Below are 21,937 nucleotides of genomic sequence, written 5' to 3' on the forward strand. Positions count from 1 at the left end.
AACTGAAGCTCAACATATGTTCCAGAAGGCAGCCTCTCTCCCCCACTAAAAAGGACAAAAAAAGAGGCTTGAATGGTAAGGGGAAAGTTTTCTATTTTGCACTTGCAAAGCCAGGTGGGTCTTTGTCTTGATATGCCTGAAATAAAAGAACTTTAAACTGGGCACTGGGAAGGGCTGAAAATCTCACTGATGCTTTTTGGGGGGGGGTTGTTATTGCAGGCAGACTACAGAGTAAGCGCCACTGACCACTATGGGACTTACTTCAGAGTAGACATGCATAGGATTGGGCTCACAGGCTGCAATCCTACCCACACTTTCCTGAGAGTAAGCCCCACTGACCACAATAGAACTTACTTCAGAGTTGACATGCATAGGATTGGGGTCACAGGCTGCAATCCTACCCATACTTTCCTGAGAGTAAGCCCCATTGACCACAATAGGACTTACTTCAGAGTAGATTCACTTGGTGGAACAGGACTGGCTCCCCCTTATTTAATTATTTCTTTTATTTTAATTTAATAAAATTATTTATTTTAATTTGCTTGATGATGTCACTTCTGGTCATGACATCACTTCCAATGGGTCCTGGACAGATTGCCATTCTAAAAAGTGGGTCCCAGTGCTAAAAGTTTGAGAACTGCTGAAATAACTTGTTAGTAAGTTGACACAGGGGTGTGTGTGTGTGTGTGTGTGTGTGTGTGTGTGTCTCTACAAGGTTTCAAAATCACTAAAATCAGAATTTGGAGGAATAAGACCATCATGTTATATATCAGTCAATGTGTAATTTCATGCAGAATGCAATGAAACAAACCACATTGAAATATCTGTGTTCTAACAGAAGGTACAGCCAATAAACCAGTGGGGGTGGGGCAATGGTACATCATCATGCCCACCACCTGGGGCGTTCCCCTGCCCACTGCATGGGGTGATGTGCAGACCTCCCGCACCGGGTGACGCGAATCCTAGTGACGCCACTGCATCTCTGCACTGATTTTTCATAAATTTCTAAATATATTTTGAATTATTACTTTTTTTAAGTAAAAAAAATGAATTTAAGAGAACCATGTGAAAAAGATTGCTTTTCTGATGGCATTCAGAACACATAATACCAATCAGCCAGTTTGGATTGAGAGCCCACCCCCTCTGAACTTTCAGTACTGGTGGCAGAAGCAGTTTCCAATGGACCATCAGGGGGAATATGGGGGTACACTACAAATGGCCCAGTGCTCCCCTCTAAAAACAATATACCAAGGTATATTGGGTATCAGTGGTTCAGATGTGGTTATCAGTGATACCGAGTGGTTATCAGTGATACCGAGCTAACCCAAATCTGACCTCCCTAACACTTCTACAGTTCTCATGAAGATCTTTGATCTCATTGTGATAGATTTGGGAGAGTATCCTGGAATGAAGGCACTAGCTTCCTTACTCAAGTTGAAAACTCCTTTAAAGAACAACTCCACCAATAAGTAAACATCACATCTCAATGCAATATTTGGAATAACTGAATAAGGTAAGTGGTTATATCAGAAAAGTGATCCATGATCTAAAATGGGGTAATGCTTTATTTAGAACCAACCAAAAATAATAAAGTGTCAAACTGTGAGCTTTCCAGTCCTGCAGAACTCTTCAAAACAGATGACAAGCAAAAGGATATGCTAGGGAAAAGGGGGGGGGGCATATAGCAAGAGCATCAGATAATGAAATCTAAAGAGGGGGGAGCCTGCAGGCTTGGATCAGCCTTTGAAAGGTGTGAGATGGTTTACACATACAGCCACATAGGCATGCAGGATTATCTTGTTATCTGGTGTGCTCCCTGGGGCATTTGGTGGGCCGCTGTGAGATACAGGAAGCTGGACTAGATGGGCCTATGGCCTGATCCAGTGGGGCTGTTCTTATGTTCTTATGATTGCAGAGGCTGGATATACATCTAAAGGGGATGTCTGTGGATAGTTGTGGGCAGTCTGTATCGGCAAGAAATTGGACTCAGTGATTTTGTTGGTCCTGTCCAACTTGATGATTTTATGATTGGTTCGTCAAAGAAAGCAAAAAAGGCTGAGAGCTACATATTTAAAAAACATAAAATATGGAAATTAATTAAATTACTTCAGTCTCTAGCACTAACTTGAAACTCACAGGTTTCTTTCAAGGCAAAGAGCAGGAAAGCACAGCAAAACCAAGATGGACCCAATATTAGCAATGAATGAGATAAACTCGAGGTGTTGCATGAGGTAGGAAGTCAAAGTGGGTGCTTTAGCCCAGTGTTTTCTCAAACTGTGGGTCGGGACCCACTAGGTGGGTCCCCATTCATTTCAATATTTTATTTTTAATATATTAGACTGGATGCTACCATGGTATGTGACTGTATTTGGGGAAATGTTACAGATCTGTACTTTTAACAAGCTACTATGTATATTATTTTACCAATGACAGTAAATGGGACTTACTCCTGGGTAAGTGTGGGTAGGATTGCAGCCTAGGGTTGTTAAAAATTTCCCTTCCGGTCATGACATCACTTCTGGTGGGTCCTGACAGATTCTCATTCTAGAAAGGGGGTCCCGGTGCTAAATGTGTGAGCCCCACTGCTTTACCCAATGTGTTGGAGGGCAATTCATCCATCACAACTATATACAGGTCCAGCCTATTTATACAAGGTTTTTTTTTACATGGATTTGACTCAACACGAATGGCCCCTGCAAATGAGAAGGAATGTGCTGATCCCTGGAGAAAGGGAAAATGCACCCCTTTAAAATCAGTTTAAAAAACTGAATAGTCCTTTAACAATAGCCTCCTTAATGAGAGAGAGAGAGGGCAGCTGGCTGACAGTCCATCAATTCTTCTCTCTCCAGCGGGCCCCTCCCTTCCTGCTGAGCATGTTTGCATTGGTGAAGGGAGGGGCTGAGTGAAGCGGTTGGAGGAGGACTGATTGATGGATTGTCTTCTTAATGACTCTGATCTAGGAGTCAAAAGGTTAGCAAGGCTGTTTTTAAATCACTGGAGCAAAGAAACTTTGTTTTTTAAATTGATTTGCTGTAGTGCATTTTTTGCCATCCACATGAGTGCTTAGAACAGAACCCACGTGAATAATTAGTCTCAGCCTATAGCAGAATTTAATTCCCAATGAATTCACTTTAATTTTGTGACATGCTTAACTTGTTCCTTTCATACCTGATTTAATTCTGAGTGATGACATGAACTCAAGATGTTATAAAACCCTTCCGTACATTCAGTAGCTGGCTTATTTCTATTGCTAAGCCTTTGCATGACCTCAAGGGCCCAATACAGCCTTACGACCAATGAGTAATGCTGAATGCTTCTGACACTGCCTGCTCTAAGACACCTTGGAAGACTGCAGTGCAATGAGGTCTGCTCTTCCTTCCACTCAGCAGAACAGAGATGCATTTGAAATTAAAAGTTTAAAAAAAACAACCCTCTTCTGGAGACAGAGGGGAAGCAGCAGCAGCAGCTGTAGTGACTGGAGACAAGCCAAGCAGACGCACAGTCTCAACCCTGTTCAAGTCCAGATACAAGATGCCGAATTAAACCATTTGTTAACCGGAGATGTGTCTTAATTGAACGTTGGACCTTGGCCATCATAATTATGTCAAAAGCTAAATTAGACACTAGGCTTACGAGGCATAATCATAAAGCAAGAAGGAGCTGGGCCACCAGAGCAGTAATTAATTCAGGTAGCAGGGGTGGACACAAGGTGAAGAATTTTTTAGCTGGCAAGCAGTGTGCCAGTATTTAGAAACCCAAGGCAGGAAATGCTACCTCTTGCTGGATAGGAAGCCTATTTTCTGCAGACTGTACATATAGCTCATCATCTAGCATACCACTCTGGCACAGGCTGGCATGATTGGCAAGCATTCTCACGAAGAGGCCAAGGCTGGAATAGCAGGGGTGTTGCAGGTCAGGGCCAAACTGATTTGGCAGCACTTTCTGGAAACCTGCTCTTAATTCTATGTGTTAAATGAGCATCAGATCCACTCATTTAAACACTGAACTGACATATCCAACCAGCTTGCTCTGGAGAAATACACACTGGGCTTTGTTTCACAGAAAGAACACAAAGAAATTGACAGGTGAAAAGAAGGAAACACTCCTTACAAGCGGCTACAGTCAAGATAGAGTGCTTGCACGCCCACCCATGGAATCAATCTCTCTGATTCCGGCTTTCCTTGCCCTATAGAGGGAGCTTTCTCCTTCACACAGATTTTTGCAAATTTTCTTTATATAGCAGGATGGAAAGGAAGCCATATTTCAAATATCAAGGGCAGAAAGAGGTACCATCTCCTGCCAACAAGTCCAATTCTCTACATGCAGAGTTCATGTAATTCAAGCTTTGCTGTGTAGCTGTCACAAGCAACGTAAACATTTCACAATCAAATGGTCACATTTCTAGTAATGGTCTGAGGGACATCCTCTTAGACACTCCGAAATAGTGAGCATGGCATTTCAACATGGCTTCTTAATCAAGGCAATTATGCGGGCATCAAATGCCCACTCATTATCTCTTGTCAGAGAACAGCCTCTTTCAATTTGCACTTGAAAATGGTAGGCATAGCTCAGGAATCCAACTGTTTAGTTATACAAAATTGCGTATGAACCATCCAATGATAGGACTCAACAGACACTAAGGGGGAAGATAGCTCTTCCTATGTTTGACTTCATGACGAAGTAACTGATGAAGTGGTCTACAGAAGCTTTTGCTGACATACACGGCTTATTGATTCTTAAGTCTTCATGGTGCTACAAGGCTCTTTGTTGTGTTTGTCTCTCTAAGGTCACAATCCTAACCAACTTTTCAGGTAAGGGCAATGCAGCTCCGAGGTAAGGGAACAAACATTCCCTTACTTTGGGAAGGCCTCCATGACTGCCCCCCAACTGCAGGATGCATCACATGCCCCATTGGCACAGCTGTGTCAAGTGCTGGAAAGTTGGTTAGGATTTGGGCCTAAAGGTCTTCTAGAGTCTATATCAAGTCACTCCTAAATGAATGATAGTTACACACTCAGTGATGAGTGGGAAGAGGTTGAAGCTACTTTTGCCTGGTAAAAAGAACCTTAAAAGGGCACTACTCTGCAAATGACAAAACTAGATGAATGATGGAAAAGGATTTCAGAAGGATACAAAGAGAAATGCTGTATTAAGTCAAATGCTACTGAATTGGCGAATCAGCTTCATCATAATTGAAAAAATGCCTCTCAAGTCAGGCCAAAACTCAAACTAAAAACAAACATGGATAAAAAGGCAGGGGTGTCAAACATAAGACCCGGGGACCAGATGCGGCCCCCAGAAGCTCTTCATTCGGCCCTCTGGTTTGCCCACCACACCATCAGGCGCTCTCAGTTGCTGAGTTGTGCTGAGGTGTCACTGTTGAAAGGGCAGCCTGTGTGATAATTGGGCTCTCCCATATCTTGAAAACATTTGCATATTTTCTCTTCTGTAATTTGGAGCTAATGAGTTCCTAAGATGGGGAAAAAAGCATTCATTTCTGGTCATGACCTGCTTAATGACATCACCTCCTGATTAATGACATCACTTCCAGCCCTTAGCAGGAATCACGAATACTATTCGGCTTGCTGTATGAAATGAGTTTGACACCTCTGCTTAAGGAATATTTGGAATAGATGACTCAAAGGCTAAATGAATAAGGAAGTGGTGTGAATTGTTTGGGTTGATCTAGAAAAAGCATGAGGAATATACTATTTAGTTGCAACGTCCAGAAACATAAATATGCAACAGATTGTGATGGTTACAGTTCAATACAGAAAAGCATTAATGAAGCAGGATTTGGTTTATAAATCAAATTCAGCACACACAATCCCAAGAGATCATTTTGTACTTAGGTCAAAGCCATATGCTTAGTTTTTGGACTTTTAAACTCATGGTTCCTCTGTAATATCTGTAGCATTAATTAGCCGTTGGACTGGCAACAAAGCAATTTAGATTTCAGTATTAGCATCAAGTCTTGTATTGAATCTCCAATACAGAAAAGCTATTTAAATGATATCTGATCGTGTTTTATGTTTCAGAAGACAAACAGTGCCACCTGAGATACTGTGTGTCAGTGTTACCAAGTTGAAGACCTGGCTCTCATTTCAAACATTGATTTCTGATACATTTGCGATGGTTTTACATTTTTAAAAGAAATTGCATATGGAGACATATGGATGAAACAGAAATTATGAGCACAGTGTTCACTACAGCAAACACATATACAAAGGGCCTGATCCAATCTTCCAGCACTGATGCAGCCATACCAATGGGGCATGCGGGGGGGCAGTCATGGAGGCCTCCACAATGTTTGTTTCCTTACCTTGGGGCTGCTTTGCAGCTGTGCTGGCACCGGAAAGTTGGATTGGATCGGCCCCTTGGGCAGCGGTGGACATGTGTTGGGCACAAAGGGCAAATTCCCCAGGTGCTGAGCCTGTGTGACTTCAGGACAGTGCATGAAGTCTTACTGAGGCTCTGGACATGACTGGAAACAGTACTTCTGGTTTCCTGGAAGTACTGTTTAAGACTTCGGGGAAGCCTCAGAACAATTCCCCAGTCGGCCCTGGAGTCATATGAGGCTCCAGGTTCAAGCTATCTATCGTTCATGTGTTCACTTCAGATTCGTAGAGCCTTTACACTGGGTAGGTTTAATATCTTACCTACAAATGTACTAAGAGCAAGATTTAATAGACCATTGGAAAGTCCCCAGTCATGTTCTTGTGACCTGACTTCAAAAGAGTCCTTGACCCATGTACTTCTGAACTGTACCCACTATATTGATTTACGCCATCGATTTCTATATCCATTTCTGGAAAGCTTTCATGGTTCAGATACAGACTTGGTCCAGTACTTGTTAGATGGGAGAAATGAGTACCGCTTATCAAATGTAGCAAAATATGTATTTAAGGCACTGTCAAGGCGTAAATTCCTCTGTATTTCTTTGCCTGATCAATGATTGGTGGCTACCCTGAATGTTTTAATTTTGTTTTCTTGTTGGATTGTTTATGCCAATAAAGGTGGAATGAATTAATGAATGAATGAATGAATGACCAGACTCATGCTAATCTTGTCTCCTTCTGCCACTCCCTTCCCAACCACATTGCGCACTCTGGAAATTATGCCAGTAGGAGGCAGTAAGGAGCAACACACTGAGGAGGCCACGGCTCTTACCTGCTGTCAAGTGAAGCCAGATGCTTGGGGTTTCAGTTGTAGTTTTCAAACTGTAAAACCCAATGAAACCCTGACAGGAAATTATACTTGAAGCTAAAGCTTTGTGGCAGTGGACTCCTCTCAGTTCCGGACCTACCATAAGTTTCAATAGGGCAAAAGCCCCAGACACGAGGCACTAGGGCCCCATGGAAGCCTCTTTGAGGCTCCCAACGGAAGCGGAAACTGTGCTTTCAGTTTCCCAGAAGCACAGTTTATAGCATTGGGGAACCTCAAAGAGGCTTCCCCAACCAGGTGGAGGCTGCACGAGGCTCCATGAGCCTCAGGTGAGTTGGGGGTGGAGGATTTTTGCACAAGGGGGGCAGCAATAGCTCACGGGGGGTGCCATCACGGACCTTTGTCCTGGGTGCGGGGCTGGGGAGGTCTGTTGCTGACTTCTCTTTGCTGCATATCTCCCTCTTCACAAAAATATGACTTTTTTTTGTTTGGGAAGAGGGGTGACAGTTTAGATCGCAGCAAACAGGAGTGGCAGCACAGTGAGTCACTGACTGAGGGTCAGCTCCTACTGAGGGTCTGCCTGGTTGGGATGACTCCTGGATCTTTTATACTGGGACGGGGGGGGGGGCAAACTTGCTTAACATAAGAGCCACATGCGATAAACTTCAGATGTCCGAGAGCTGCAAGACATGAAGAAATATTTCACACATGTTTTTATTGTGACATGCACATTTTGGATGGTCACTGATTCTCCAGCTCAATTTCTCTGTAATCCCTGTTGACTTAAATCTAACATTGAAACTGGCATTTAAATTCTTAAATATATTTACTCACCATGAACATTAAACTTATGTTTTAATCCAGTGGATTGTCAGTTATAAGAATGAATACATAAATAAAATAAAATAAACAATTATAATTATTTACTTTTTTAAATTTGCCTTTCATATTAATCGTAATTCAAGAAGGAGCTCACCCTACATATTTCCACAAGCTGCACATTATACATCAAAGAGTCGCATGAGGTCCGCGAGCTGTGGTTCAGCCACCCCTGTTTTATACTAATGGTAGCACCCAATGCAGTATAAGGGAACAAGCAGGGGATGCCATGTGTGCCCAGTGCAGATTTTGCACCGGCAACCTGGTACTGGCAGCAGAGACAGAATCCAAACCTCATTTCAAGTTAAACACAATTGAGTTTATTTGAGTCTGAGACCAACTAGATATGGGACCAGAACACTGAGCAGAGGAAGTATGTATTTTGAGTTCCACCTACTCGGAGCCTTGCATCATTGCTGTCGTTAAGTTAAAACTCAAACTTACTTCATCATGCATCTTTTAAAAATTTATACTTGAAAGGATTTGCCTGACTGTGACATGAACAGCATGAGAACTGTTTCAAAATAAATATGTATACCCCGCTATCGATCTCTTCAGGCAACCGAAGCATCTTGGAAAGAGAAAAACGTACACACCTGAGCTTTTATCAGTTACTGTTTCACCTTAACAAATTTAGCATAAGTAACCTTAACATAACACAATGCATGCTGGAAATTACAAAAGAGCCTTCCGAAGATATACTTTGGAACCTTGTTGTCTTTTTCAAAATGCCCTGATCTAAGACCTAGCTGTTCCAAAATTTAAATGATTCTATTTAAATTATAGCTAAATTTCTTTTAAAGAAATGAATTTGCAAAAAAGGTCAAGAATCCATCTTAAATCAAGGACTTCGCAACTTTCCTTGTCTCAAAGTTTAAAAAAAAACCTACAAAATAAATAATATCAAAGCTGATTTTTTTTCTATTGCTTGAGAATCAAAGACAGTAGGCAAGGAAGGCTGGATGGCAGCAGAGGTCAGCCACTAACTGGGGACCAACATGTTAAGCATTTATTGCTATGAAAGCCTAAGTTCCCCAGCTGGTTCAGAATCAATTAAAGACCATTCCATTTAGGCTCCCTCTGGGCACATCCTTTACTACATGTGGCTGATGACTCTCCATCTCCTGACTTAAATAAAAATCATATACAGAATAAATATGTAACAGAGTTTTAATTTGGCCATTAGAACAGTACAGGAATGTTTAGGCATTTGATTGCCATATAATGAGTTACGGCAAAAAGTCTATATATATATATATACTAGGATGCATATTAAATGTCGGCAATCTTTAATTAACTTGTTGGAGCCACCTCTGTTGATCATCAGAAGATTTCACCATAGTTACAACTTCATAAGCTGAAGTTTTGACCAGACATCCTCTACACCCCCCTTCCTCCCCTTCCTCTCTTGTAGTTTGTAAGCTTTCCAAACAGGGATCTGTCTTTTCACTCTATATAAAGTGTAAAAATGGATGTAGCCAGTGCTATCTGAAATAATATAAATGATTTATATTTGAATCGAACCCGTTTGATTCGACCCGTGTGTCCATTTTGGTCACTCACAGAGAGGTGAGGGGGCAGAACATCAGCTGCCACCAGGGAAAGGAAACTGTGGCTCCCAGTTGGATGGGGAACAGCACAGCAAGACAAAGGTCTGCAGCCACAGCTGCCACTGGGAGGTGAGTGGGGTGGCAAGCAGGTAGCAGGCAGCTGCAAGGAGCAGCTCTCTTGAGAGGCAGAGCAGGCCACAGCTGGAAGGGCAGAGCTGGCTAGGCCAGCCTCAAAACAAGCTGTGCTGCTGGGGAGGGGAGGTGGGGAGAATTGGCTCCCACTGGCTGGAGGAGTGGAGAAGAATGGACCTGGCAGACAGGAGCAGGAAAGAGAGAAGGAGCTGTGGGCCAAGCAGGTAGATTTTCAGCAGTTAGTAATTTAAGTAGCTCACGTATATCCATTGGTTGCCGACCCCTGACCAAGAGTATGACTCAGAAGGAGACCGTTTCCAAATCCATATTCACAGCATCTTTCAGAACAGTCAAACAATTTATTGACCTATCACGTGGAAGGGCAGAACAAGTATAAGTTTTAGAAAGTTGCATCACTCTGAACCCAGCGAACAGGACACAAGAAGTTGTTTTGCTTGAAGCTCCTTCCCATTCTCACTTCATATGTTATTCTCCCCTTACAGCTGAAAAAGTCAATATATTCAAATGATGGCTGCTCTTGTAATTGAGGGCCACTGCAAAAGGAAAGTCCTTGGAGACACAGCAAGTAACGAGTATTTAAGGAGACTTGAGCCAAGAGCAATGCAGGAGACCAATGTCAATCACAACAAGGTGCCTTCCAATTAATTTTGTTTCTAGTTTAGTGGAACTGATCACCGATTCCTCCTTGAGCTCCATTATGTTATTTTGACTCAAGATAAAGCTGCCTTTTGGTTCACTTCTGTAAATACAGGATGCTCCATGCCCCTCCTGTGCATGGCTTCCCCTTGATCTATATTACAACTGGCATGTGTTTCACTTGTTTAATGCCTTGCAAAGAAGAACCTCTCCTTGTGTAAAATGCGCTTACAGCACACAATATAGATATTTAGTGAATGGAAAGAGTTTGCTAGATTCTGGAATAACCATGACAGGTAAGTCTTTTTTCTCACTGTGTTATTTTAGGAATTTTATCTCCTAGATCAGGGGTCTCCAAATCCCAGCCTGTGGACCAGATCCAGGGTTTGAAAAAAGCCCTCCATTAGCAGTGCTTACCGTTCCACCGCTGCGCCACTTATTTTGCCCCTTGAGTGCTGCACAGGGATGTTCTAGGCAGTTGCATGAGCCTGGACATCCTGCTGCAGAGCCTACTGAGATGCTGAGCAATAGACGCGACTGTCCAGAGCATTCCTGTGCAGCAATCAAGGGGGGGAATGAGCAGAGCAGCAGCAGAATGGTAAGTGCTGGTTGGAATGGGGAGGTCTTTTCCTGAGCACAGTGATCTCCAATTCTAGATAAACACTAGATTTTTTTTTTCAGCAGTAGTGCATGCGCACAAGGAACATGCATTAATTCAAACTGATATGGTGTGGCTACAACATACTGACCACCCATATTTTCCCCCACAACTTCATTAACCTTTTATACACTGATACCAAACAACATGCATGTGGCCAGTCCACTATCTGAATGATGGAATATATTGGACAAGAGACCTGCATCCCGGTGCCCTCCCTTGCATCTGACATAGCCCATTTCTAAAATCAGGAGGTTGCACATACACATCATGGCTCGAAACCAGTAATGGATTTTTCTTTCAGAAATTTGTCCAATCCCCTTTTAAAGGCATCTAGGCCAGACACCATCACCACATCCTGTGGAAAGGAGATCCACAGACCAACCACACGCTGAGTAAAGAAATATTTTCTTTTGTCTGTCCTAACTCTTCCAACACTCAATTTTAGTGGATGTCCCCTGGTTCTGGTGTTATGTGAGATTGTAAAGAGCATCTTTCTATCCACTCTATCCTTCCTGTGTATTATTTGTATGTCTCAATCATGTCCCCCCTCAAGCGTCTCTTTTCTAGGCTGAAGAGGCCCAAATGCTGTAGCCTTTTCTCATAAGGAAGGTGCCCCAGCCCAGTAATCATCTTAGGGCCCAATCCTATCCAATTTTTCAGCACCGGTGCAGCTGCAATACAGCCACAAGGTAAGGGAACAAAAGTTCCCATACCTTAAGGAGGCCTCTGTGACTGCTGGCCCACCATTAGATGCAGTGCATACCCCATTGGCACAGCAGCACCGGCACTGGAAAATTGGATAGTATTGGGCCCTTAGTCACACTCTCAGCAAGGCTTGTTCGTCTATGTGTTTTGTGATTCTATCTTTGATGAGGCATTCCACCATCTTACCTGGTATAGATGTCAGGCTGACCGGCCTATAGTTTCCCGGCCCCCCCCCTTCCTTTTTAAAAAATTGGTGTGGCATTTGCTATCCTCCAATTCTCTGGCACTGTGGCCATTTTGAGGGACAAGTTGCATATTTTAGTCAAGAGATCAGCAACTTCATTCGTCAATTCCTTAATAACCCTTGGGTGGAAGCCATCAGGGCCTGGTGACTTATTGATCTTTAATTTATCAATTAGGTCTGAAATATCTTCTCTTTTAACCTCTATCTGACTTAATTCCTTGGTCAGGAGGGGCCGTTCAGGCAGCAGTATCTGCCCAAGGTCTTCTGCCATGAAGACAGATGCAAAGAACTCATTTAATTTATCTGCCTTCTCCAAGTCTCCTTTTATCTCCCCTTTCCTCACCATCGAGAGGGCCAACTGCTTCTCTGGTGGGTTTTCTGATTCTAACATATTTGAAGAAGCTTTTATTATTCCCCTTAATGTTGCTGGCCTTAAAACATTCCCCTTAATGTTCCTCATAGTCTCACTTGGCCTCCCGTATCACCTTCTTACATTTCTTTTGCCACAGTTTATGTTCCTTTTTATTCTCCTCATTAGGGCAAGACTTCCATTTACAGAAGGAAGCTTCCTGCCCTTTACTTCCTCTCTAACATGGCTTAGTTAAGCTTCAGCTGCTTCACAGGAAAGAGGGAATGCGAACTTGAAACTTGATAGTTTCAATGGTATAGTGGCAAATTTTGAAGAGCAAGAACTCTGCATGACACCCCGCCCCACTGCAAACCCTCTCTAGTCACATCCAGGAGGTGTTCTGAGGTCCTCCAGCCATGAATTTAATTATCAGCAGAATTCAGTATTCATGGTGGGTCCTGCGATGGATCCCCCAATACTGAGGGCATACTGTATTTTATCTGTAGTCATTGACAAGAGATGGACAGTCCCATAATCCAGTTGACAGCTGCCTCTTCACTGTCCTTTTTCTGGTCCTGCAGCAGGCAACCCTTGCTTCTCATTTTTGCTCTAGAGCTGGCCCAGCACACGAGCAAAGAGACTGAGGCGCAGCCAAACCATGGCTTGTGAGCCACATGCAGTTTTTGGATACATAATGTGCAGCCTGTGGAAATAAAGTTGGCTGAGCTCCTTTTTGCATCCCAATATAAAAGGTAAACAAGAATTTTTCAAGCCTTTATTATTTAACCAGGTATAAATTGAGAGCCCACCAGATGAAAATGCAAGTTTAATGTTCACGGTGAGTAAATATATTTAAGAATTTAAATGCTTCTTAAATATTGCAGCTTCTCAAACTTCTGAAGTTTTATCATACACAGCTCATACATTGAACAAGTTTGGCCATCCTTGCTTAAATCCATCCCAATCTCTGAGGCAGAATATTATGAGTTAAAGGTTTTTAAGTGACCCTACTACTGCTGTGTCACAAAGGACCACCAGATGTCACAATTACTAAAACGTTATAGTAGTGATGGATAGACCAGGAGACACCATGGCATTTTCATGAGGCTTAAACTACCTTTTAGACTCCCTAGCACTTTTATGTGAATGTGTGATTATTATTAAGGTGGAATAGCAAGTGAAAGATAATCATTTACTATCAGGTGTCCATTCTGACCAAAACAGGTTTTATGTTGGTCTTAAAAACCGATTTAAGGAAAAAGTCTTAAAAATGATTTTTTTTAAAAAAATCCTTACATATGAAAGTGTCATTTCCCTTTTCCTTGTTTGTCTTGATATGGGTGCAATGCTTCAAGCGGCTGGTGGTGGAGGAAGGTGGGTTCAAGGAGACGAGCAAATACAAGGCATGTTATCTCTGGCTATCTGTCTCCTTGTACTCAGACACAGGGGCCTCAGATTTCCTGTGGGGTGGGAATTACTGCACCCTCCTCTACAATGCCAGCTGGGCCAGTGTCACAGAACTCATGGGATGCCCCCATCCCAGGATCTCATAGGTCTGCTTGTATCCCAAGCCTTCAGCTGCTAGCCCTCATCATTGGCCAGCAGCAAAGATTTATATCTGATTGCTGGCTTGTGCCATTTCTTCTCTGTATGTTTCTTACCCCTCTTCCTAGGGTGTGATCTCCCTGTCACCAAAAAGACATGTCACTCCCTGCAACTGTGACATAAAGCACTTTCCAGGTTGTGTGCTATGGTAAAGGGGGCAACCAGAAGGCCAATAAGAGATATATAAAAAGACTTCCCCCTCAGTAGGCCATCTATGGGTTTCTTTGGACCTATGCCAGCTATGTAGCTGGTATATGTCCAAGAAGAAGGACGTGGGGCAGACTGGAAAATGTGGATCTTACATGCACTTTTGCTGCTGAGATCACCCCCTCCAGCCTACTCCCCACCCCTGCCCTGCCCCTTTCCTGCCCTCAACCCACCCCTGCTGCTGTCTTATCTAGATTGGTGTGGATGGGCTTTGTAGTGGTGGCCATTCACACCAATGGTTCCAGAGTACTTGATGTTAGTGCACCATTCACGCCATCATAAATGAATGTACGGCAATGGATAGTGAGGTCTGCTGCTGTAAATGGGGAAAGGACTGGGCCACAGGACTGCAATCCTACACATACTTTTCTGGGACTAATTTCCATCAAAGCAAATGACACTGATTTCTGAGTAGACATAGGACTGTGTTTTAGGACAGTTGCTTATACTCTCAGGGCTTAAATGGTGTTCTGTATAACTCGAAAGTGTTGGGAACAGGCTTAAAAACCACCAGAATGAATAAAAGTTATCAGTGCTTTATGTCTCATTCTGTGGTGCCAATCAATCCATAAAACTCTCAGTGTGTATTCAGGTTTTATTTTTGTTTTGTTTTCAAGCGTAGTGTATTTTGTGTACCAGGAATGAGGACTATAGTTCCTTGGATGTACTCTTCTTTCACTTCCCTAAATCACTGTCCCAATGCCACCTGGAACAACAATCTGGAGTTATCCTACCTGTAAATCGGCTCTCCAAAAATTTAATATTTGACCATAATCTCTACCGGTGCCAAAAGCCGTGTTTGTCTTACAACAGTCTACGTTAGATTTCCCAGATGTACAGTCAAGCACACTCCTATGAAAGATGAATTTAATTAAATTTTTGAAGAATGCAATTTTTGTTCTAAAGCAGGCAGATTTTGGGTGATTTAATTCATTTCGGGGGACTGTGGGCGTCTTTAAGTACCCCTTATCACCTATTAAATCTCTAAGCAAAGCATTCCACTGTTTTGTCCACTAGTACAAACACCATGCATTCCCCAAGCTTCCCCATACATAAATCCTTACGGACAATCCCTAGGTGAGACATATGGTCATCCCTAATAAAAAAAATATCCGGACATGTCTTGAATGACCTGAGTAATGAAACACTGTGGTGCCAAACCAAGCGCCTAGATTGGAAGCGCCTTTGCCTCCCATTTATTATAGTGATCAAGAATCCTACAAATGGCAAATGCTTGCCTTCTTATTTTAATGGGCAGTCTGATCTCATGGTTCAGAAAATGGAAGGAGGGTAAGACAGGGTGGAAGAATTATATACTGAGTGCCAGAAACTTGGGTAAAACCTGTTCAAACTGCAGCTGAATATGTGAGTCACCATTCAAGAAACATGGAGGACATTAGCTCAAACTCCAATACCATCAATATCAGACTCAAAAATCTCCTGTTCACTCAAGCAACTCTACCCTTTCTCCCTTGCTGCCCTATATGACTGGATCACCTGCGGGAGTCATCCTCTCCCTTTTCCCCCTTAAAATCACATCTTAATGTCCACTTATCCCATGCTGCTTATGACCCAGTCCTAACCCTTGCTAGCACCAGTAGGGCGTGTGCTCTGCTGGTGAAAGCTGTCACAAAAGTACTGTAAAGAACTTTGCGACAATGTGCCTGCAAGCAGCACCAATGGGAAGGGCAGAGTCTTCCCACTGACGTGCACATGAATGCCTATCAGAGCAGGTACATCTGGCACAGGGGCAAGGAGAGAGCACGGGAGGGTGAAGGGGGTGGAACAGGGTGAGGGGAGGGCAGAGATGGGGTGGGGTGGGCAGTGGCGTTAAGCACATGCCATAGCCTACCACTCTTTCCATGCCCTATCTGCCTGCACAGATCAATGCGGATTTGCGCCAGCTATATAGCTGGTGCTGGTCCAAGATGACCTGTTCTGGTTGCTGGGACTTACCCCGTAACAAGGGGACAAAGTCCCCTTAACTTGAGGAGACCTCCAGTAGCCAAAACTCTTGCTGCAAGATGCAGTGGAAGCCATGCTGATGCTGCTGCATCAGCATGGGGAAACTTAATAGGATTGGGCTGTTAGTTCTCTTTCCTTCCTATAAGAGACCATAAGTACACATAACTGAAACACTTGGCTAGTTCATACCAAATGCCCCTAATAATACCATGAAGCTCACTGGACCAATGATCACTGGACCATGAAGCTCACAAAACCAATGGCATTTTTTTTAAGTACCTGCTTAGTTCATTCTGCTTGCAGAATGTGGCATTCTTTCTTTCAGATTTTGAGTTAAGAACCGTTCCCATTTTCCAAAGCATGCACATGCACTTCCCCCCATGTTGTTTAAACTGTCATGCTCATGCACTTCCCTTATTCTCTTGCCTTCTATCATTAATGGAAGTTTTTTTTCCTCCCCAGGCAGAAAAACCCAGTCCTTCAGGAGAATATTCTACAGGCTATACACAAAAGGATAACTCTCTGTCACAGTTCATTGTGTCCTAGTAAGTGTTTCTGGTGTTCACAAGGTGAGCAGCTGCTGTCAGGCTCCTGACAGCATATTGTTGCTCCTGTGAAAATGGTAATATATACAGAGAAGAGCATTCAAGGCTGGCTTGCTCTTTTAAGAGTTTAGAGCAAGGGTGCCCAAACCCCGTCCCTGGGGCCACATGCGGCCCTCAAGGCCTCTCAATGCAGCCCTCAGGGAGCCCCCAGTCTCCAATGAGCCTCTGACCTTCTGGAGATTTGTTGGAGCCCTCACTGGCCTGATGCAACTGCTCTCAGCGTGAGGGCGACTGTTTGACCTCTCGCGTGAGCTGTGGGATGAAGGCTTCCTCCACTGCTTGCTGTTTCAGGTCTGTGATGCAGTAGTGGCAGCAAAGGAAAGGCCAGCCATGTTGTGCAAGGCCTTTACAGGCCTTGAGCTATTTCAAGACCTTCATTCATTCATATAAGTTCATCTTTAATATATTCATTTATGTAAATTTATTGAAATTTTAAATGTAAATTAATTCTTTTTTTCCCTGGCCCCCAACTCAGAGTCAGAGAGATGATGTGGCCCTCCTGCCAAAAACTTTGGACACCCCTGATTTAGAGGACAGAAGGCAAGAGCTGTCCTCATAGTCATCTGTAGTCCTTCTTGTTGGGTGCTACACACATTAAAACAGTGTTGCTAGAAACATCCTATGGGGGATACAAGAACGGCATTCAATTCACAAGGAGAAATTACACATCACATTGAACTTTGACATCCTGGGTGGATTCATACAACTGTGAGCTACTTTTGGCAATAGTCACAATAGCTTACATGCTCACAGATAGTGTGCCACTGAACACAAGATGCTTGGGAGCAGCAACTGGGGAGAGCTGTTGCCTTCATGCCCTGTTTATGAGCTTCCTGGAAGCATCTGGTTGGCCACTATGTGAAACAGAATGGAGAGTAACATGAAAGTTTGGTCTGATCTGGCAAGACTTTTCTTATATGGCATGGGGATGAAGCTGTCTGTAATCCACAATGATGCAAAGGAGGAACAATGCTGGACAGTGGCGTCACTAGGGTTTGCATCACCTGGAGGAGGAGGCCAGCATGTCACCAGCATGATGGACCTCCAACCGTGCAGTGGGCAACAGTCCAGGCAGTGGGTGTGTTGATACATCATCACCCTGCCTGCATATCATCACCCCACCCTCACAGTTCTAAAACTGCACCTATAAATCACAACATCATTCATACAGCCTAAATATATGTACTTTTGTATTTATTTCTGTAAAAATGAACAGGAACAAATACAAAACCAATGCAACACTTCCTGAACATCTTAAATTATTTCTTTAAAAATGAGGAGGAACAAATAAAATACACAAACAGTGTAACACTTGGTGAACAGCTCCAGATGTGTCACTAGGGTTTGGTCACCCGGTATTATAACTTATTGTATCACTCCCAAGATGGACCTCCTCCCGTACCAGACTATACCAACTAAATTACAATATCATACACAGCCTAAATACAGTGGCGTCACTAGGGTTGGTGTAACCCCCATTAACTTTATGTATTTATTTTAATATATAATAGTACAGGTCACAAATCAGTAACCAAAAAAAACTCAGTGGCTTACTTGATGACACTCACACAAGTGAATAAAGAGTTTTATTCAGCTCTGATCCAAGGAAATGAGAGTTGAGTCACACTGACACCTTTTTGGTTCTCTGCTATGTCATAACAACACCTCATTGGCTCTTGGCAAAATCAGCCTCATTGGTCAGTTTTGAGTTAAGGAAATACTAACCGTGGTGAAAATCACTGATGCTTAATTTTCCCCATCGAGAGGAAACTGAGAGGGACTTTCAAAAGCAGTGTGTGACATGGCATGGAGATCCTCTGTGCAGAGCAATCATGTCAACATTCTTCCTGGGCATGCCTAAGCTATAGAAATGTGTCAAGATTCAGCCAAGCTGGGCACTGCATAAGAAACCACACCCATCAGAAGGTCCACCTGGTAGGATTGGGCCCCCAGTAACAATGTCAGTGAGGGTGCCCCATAAGAGGCCAGACAGAGAATGACATGGGGGTTCCATAGCCAGGGGCCACCTATGAGAAGGCCCTTTTCTGTGTCCCTGCTAGCTGCACTTCAGTAGGCCTAAGCCAGGGCATGCCTAAAGTAACTTTTTGGGTCCTGACAAACTTCTGTAACTTGCTGAACCCTGTTGTAGCGAAGAGCCAATAAGATCTCGATTTGACACATTACAGTTTTCATTACAATACCTAATCAAGTCTATTAGCCAGATTAGGAGGCAAAAAATCTTTTCAGTAAAGCATTCTACCAGGTTAAATATTATTTATCTTCAGCAACCATATACTTGAGGCATTTAGAGCATCTATAAATTATACAATACTCGGAAGAGTTGAAACCCATTCTGATTTGAGAAGCGAATAAACGCACAAATTATGTGTTCAAAAGCAACTTTGAAAACGGGAAAAGTGGCCAAGCTCATCAGCTAAACAAGTCACGATGAAGAGTTCACATAGCTCTAACTGTAGGGAATGTCTGATCATGATTAAATAGCTGAAGAAAAGCACTCTGAGTACAGTATTATAATGCAGACGTCTGAAGGGTGAGGTAATGGAGTATTCAATGATAATGTGACTTGTAAATTTTGAAGCCTTACGCTTTCATATCAAATTGTCATTTTATCCTAGATGGAGGGAGAGGAAATGCAAATTTACATTCCACAAATGTAATCTAAATTTATCTTGACTTTCAGATGGTACATGACCTTTATTTACATTAAGCTGCCATGGCGAGCCAGCTATTTTATATGCTACTTATATAGCAGTGCTCCAGGTATGCCACAGATATCAAGCTACCCATCCCATGTTCATCATTGTCATGCCTGAGCACCCTGGATACATACTTATACTCAACAATGTATCCTTCTAGCAGTGTATCCTGGTAGATTCTTGGGGTGCCATACAACCACAGCCATTGTCTTCTCCATTCTCAATATGGAATGCCTAGGCTGCAATCCTAAGCACACTTAAGGCACAATCCTAATCGGCACAAGTCCCCCAGGAGGGTCGTAAATGTGCCGTAAAGCATGTTTGTGCCTCCGTGGGAGGAAGCAGCGTCATGCGCTGATGCACGGAGGCCAGCAAAAGCCTCCTCAGTGGCTTCTTCGCCGCCACTTGTGTCAGAACACCTGCGTCGACACAAGTGGCAATGGTAGGCATGGGGGGGTATGGAGGAGGTGGGAGGGGGTATGGAGGAGGTGGGAGGGGGCGTTTCTGGGTGGGAGGAGGGCAGGCGATGGGTGGCCCCGGGGGCAGGCGTGCGGGGAACCGGGGCAGGGCTGGGACCCGGTGGTTATGCTGGATCCCAACCCGTCCCTATGGAGAAGAGCGTGGCTTCAAGCCGCTGCGCTCTCCTCGGGCTTGCACCACCTCCAGAGGTGGCACAGGTCCGGGGAGACCCATTGGGGCAAGCATCCAGGGGTAAGGGGAAGAGCTTCCCCTTGCCCCTGACTGAGCCGCTGCAGCCAACGAACCTGCGTTGGATGCAGCGCAAGCCTCCTGGCTTGCCTGTTCCAGTGCAGGTTTGGATTGTGCCCTTACACGGGAGTCAGCCCCACTACGCACAATGAAACTTGCTTTTGAATAAGCACATTTAGGTTTGTGTGTCAAATCATTTTTTAAAAATCAGGAAATCATATATCGTATTCATCATATTCTTCTCCCCTCTCATCATATTCTCTGCCCCATTTCACTCTCTCCTCTCCCACCCCCGATCATGTTGCTGCTTTACCTGGTCCAGCAGGCAAAATGGGAACCAGGCCAGGGAGCATTGCCACCTGTAGTAGCAATACTCCCAAAATGACCACTGATGGGGAGCTCTGCATGCTCTCAGTGGCCATTTTGTGGTAGTGTAAGTGTGTTCCACTATTGCAACACACTCTGGGCAGCAGCACTCTAGCCCGCAGTTAAGCTCAGCTTTTTTTCAAGTTTTTCCCTCTACAGGTTTTTTCTGATAGTTATCTGAGAAGGTGTGAGAAACCCAAAGTAATTACGAGGCAACCTATCAGAAAATTGGAAGGTAGTCAATGGAACATCAATTTAAGGGAATCCAGGAGGGACCCAAATGATTATTGGCTGATTATTCTAAACTAGCTGAAAATATGGTGAAAGGATCTTCCAAGCAACAATCATTAAACATATGGAAGAACAAGTCCACTGAACTAAATTAGGGTAAAGCATTATCATGACTTCTGCAAAGGAAATCCTGATTTACCAGCATTTTACAGTTCAATGAGAGTGAAAAATGTAGGTCATGAGACCTAGAAAATGTGCAGAAAAAGGTAGTCAGAATGAACAAGGGGTTGTAGTATTTTCATGAAGAAGAAATACCTACCGTATTTTTCGCTCCATAAGACGCACCTGACCATAAGACGCACCTAGTTTTTAGAGGAGGAAAACTTACTTTTAAAGTAAGCCTGCCCTCCCCCTGTGGCGCCTGCGCAAATGAGGACCTTGCCCCCGGTGCGGACCTTGCCCCCAGTATTCGCTCCATAAGACGCACACACTTTTCCCCCCGCATTTGGGGGGGGGGGAAGTGCGTCTTATGGAGCGAAAAATATGGTAAGCATTTGGGATCTTTGTGTTTAGGAAAAAAAGGTAAGTGAAGACATAATACAGGTTTATACAATTATGCATCCCGGTGTGGAAGGGATTGTCACTCCCGGATTGGCCTTTTCAGCCACACTAGACGCTGTGCCAGAACCACCTTTCAGAGTGCGATACCATAGTCTTTCGAGACTGAAGGTTGCCAATACAATACAATACAATTATGCATAGAGAGGAGGAAGTCAGACTGTTAGAATGCAATCCTAACTCTGCGCTTGGCCAGTTCAAGTCCCTTGCACTAGCCTGGGAGTGTTGCAAATGGGCCATAAAGAATGTTTGCAAGTTCACTGGAGTCAGTGAGGCTGGCACAAGGATGCACATTGGCCTCCCTGATTCAGATCCAGATGCAGTGCCCAGACTGGTAGTTTTGCACTGGGTGGGAGAAGCTAGCATGGGAGGTTGGAGAGGCTGGAGGGAGGGCGGAATGGTGCCTTTTCAGGGCAGGGGGAGGGTGGACCAGTGGGCAGAGCAGGCCCAGGAGGGTGGTGGAACAGGCCTCCAACATTTAGGCCCAGTTCTGACCCCCCTCCTGCCCAGCCCAGCATTATAACGGGCTGCTCAGATCTGCGCCAGTGATTTCCCTGGCACAGATCCAAGTTAG

This window comes from Tiliqua scincoides, chromosome 6 (assembly GCF_035046505.1).
Source record: "Tiliqua scincoides isolate rTilSci1 chromosome 6, rTilSci1.hap2, whole genome shotgun sequence".
In the NCBI taxonomy this organism is placed as follows: Eukaryota; Metazoa; Chordata; class Lepidosauria; order Squamata; family Scincidae; genus Tiliqua; species Tiliqua scincoides.